At 43.0% G+C, this 2,500-nt stretch overlaps 2 non-coding genes across 2 annotated transcripts in view; both read left to right on the top strand.

Moving 5' to 3' along the window:
* The first annotated feature begins 2,091 nt into the window (after positions 1–2,091).
* LOC133435943 (5S ribosomal RNA) lies at positions 2,092–2,210 on the top strand. Its single transcript, XR_009779755.1, has one exon. It is a non-coding gene; the product is annotated as a 5S ribosomal RNA (ribosomal RNA).
* A 199-nt stretch (positions 2,211–2,409) lies between these two features.
* The window catches only part of LOC133436031 (5S ribosomal RNA), a 119-nt gene continuing 28 nt past the window's right edge, over positions 2,410–2,500 (top strand). The window contains exon 1 of the ribosomal RNA XR_009779840.1: positions 2,410–2,500. This exon is cut by the window's right edge and continues 28 nt beyond it. This is a non-coding gene — a ribosomal RNA (5S ribosomal RNA).

Below are 2,500 nucleotides of genomic sequence, written 5' to 3'. Positions count from 1 at the left end.
TTTGTCATGTTTTCATTAGGACACTATATTCTCTAAGAGTTTTCTAATGTAAAAAAAAAGGTCAGGACTTGGTGACACTACCTGAAAATGCTCAAGGCAATACACTATAGCAGTACATATTCTAACTGAACATAGGTACAGTAAATCATTCTGGCACATCCAGACGTTCCTGTCTGTCTGGCCACATATTTTCATCTACATCACAACGGATATCATCCCTTGCAATGCAACGAGGAAAGTATCTTCTGGAGTGGCGAATCCACCCTCTGCATGAATCTGCTGTGATGTCGTCACATGCTGCATCCATGGCTGCTAGCAGGGCCATTTGTGTATGTGGACGCCGGTCATAAACCTTCCACCTCCAAGCAGAAAAAAACTCCTCAATCGGATTAAGGAATGGGGAGTAGGGAGGGAGATACTCGACCAGCATCCTGTCATCATGTGCAGCAAACCACTGCCTGACCAGAGGTGAAAGGTGAAAACGGACATTATCCCATACAACGACATAATTGCTCTGTTGGCCTCCACCCCTCTCATTCTCGGGGATTATATCCCTGTAAAGAGAGTCTAAAAAAGTGAGCAGGTGTTGTGTATTATATGGACCAATGCGTGGGATATGGGTGAGGACTCCATTCTCCGAGATGGCTGCACACATTGTGATATTTCCTCCACGTTGGCCTGGGATGTCAGTGGTTGCTCTCTGTCCTATTCTATTCCTTCCACGCCTTCTACCTTTGGCCAGATTGAAACCCGCCTCATCGATGTAAAAAATGGCACTTTGTACAATTGTTTCATGCGCATTTCATTTCTTTTGAGCACTCTATCAATTGTAGCAATTGACACGGATTCAATATTGCCAAATACATTGTTATCCTCTATGACAGCGCTTTGAATTTCTCTCAACCTTATTGCATTGTTTGCAATCACCATTGGACAAATGGCTTCCTCTTGCTGCGGGGTAAAAAGGGGACCTCTTCCACCTCTGTGAGGTTGTCTTTCAATCCTATGTGGTGCAGAGTAAAATTACACCAATGCACAGTAAACATGAGATATTACTGTATGAGATGTTGGATTACTGTCAAATACTATACATACCTGTTCTCCCTTCGAAATGTTTGAATGATTGAATTCACAGTGGTTCTTCCAACATTTGGCTGCACCCTCCGACCAGCCTCAGCCATTGTGAGGCCGTGATTGATAACATGGTCCACAATTGTAGCCCTAATTTCATTAGGAATATGCGTATGTATTCGGCCTCTTCCCCCTCTTCCCCTGTTTTGTACCCTTCCCCTTCCCCTTCCTCCCCGCATCCTCACCCCTCTTCCACCATGCTGACCTTCCATTTCTGTGTCACAGAATTGTAGAAATGGTACACATGTCTTGCTCGGTCTATATATGCTTGCCAAGTGATGGTTCATGGGATTCAGCCCTGAGTGATTGTGGACAAGTGGCTTGTCATTGGTTGCAACTAAATGCTTCACACACCTCCTCATGAGTGAAAACTGAAGTTCACCTGAGAGCAATTGTTCAATTTAGAGAGATTTCCAGGAAAAAATTATAAAGAAAGGTATTACAGTAAATTAGCTTGACACAATTTGATAACTTGTTCAACAATTTTGTATGTAATGACTAAAGCAATGAAATGAGGACTATTAGTTTTTTAGGAAATGACTATTCAGCGTCCATAAGTATAGTTCATTTTGACTGACATGACATAAACAAATGATAATGTTGTAAAACAGCAGAGAATTGTATGAGAGCAACTGATACATGTCCAAAAGCATTTGCAATTTGTTCAGAGGAAGGAGAAACTGCTACTATGATGTGGACAAAGGACTACATGTTGTGGAGGTTGAACTAATAGTTATGAGAACTTTCATTCTGATCTGAGAATAGCACCAAAGCGACTGAGAAAAACTGTAATCTACCCACACATATTTCAACGTGGTAACAGCGACAGCTCACGTCCTAAAGTGTTTTCCACATGGTTAAGGCACTTTAACTCCAACAAATAAAACCAACAGATCAATGACTTATATTCTATGACTTATCTTCAACTCCATATAAGAGGTATTTCAAGCTGCAGCTTCTGCTTTCGGCCATACCAGCCTGGATGCGCCCGATCTCGTCTGATCTCGGAAGCTAAGCAGGGTTGGGCCTGGTTAGTACTTGGATGGGAGACCGCCTGGGAATACCAGGTGCTGTAAGTTTTTTCAACCTGCAGAGAGCGGTCTCGCTTAATCTACCCACACATATTTCAACGTGGTAACAGCGACAGCTCCCGTCCTAAAGTGTTTTGCACATGGTTAAGGCACTTTAACTCCAACAAATAAAACCAACAAATCAATGACTTATATGCTATGACTTATCTTCAACTCCATATAAGAGGTATTTCAAGCTGCAGCTTCTGCTTAGGGCCATACCAGCCTGGATGCGCCCGAACTCGTCTGATCTCGGAAGCTAAGCAGGGTCGGGCCTGGTTAGTACTTGGATGGGAGAC

This window comes from Cololabis saira, unplaced genomic scaffold, assembly GCF_033807715.1.
Source record: "Cololabis saira isolate AMF1-May2022 unplaced genomic scaffold, fColSai1.1 scf057, whole genome shotgun sequence".
Classification (NCBI taxonomy): domain Eukaryota; kingdom Metazoa; phylum Chordata; class Actinopteri; order Beloniformes; family Belonidae; genus Cololabis; species Cololabis saira.
Note: the sequence above shows the minus strand (reverse complement) of the source record. Positions and strands in the feature narration are given on the sequence as shown.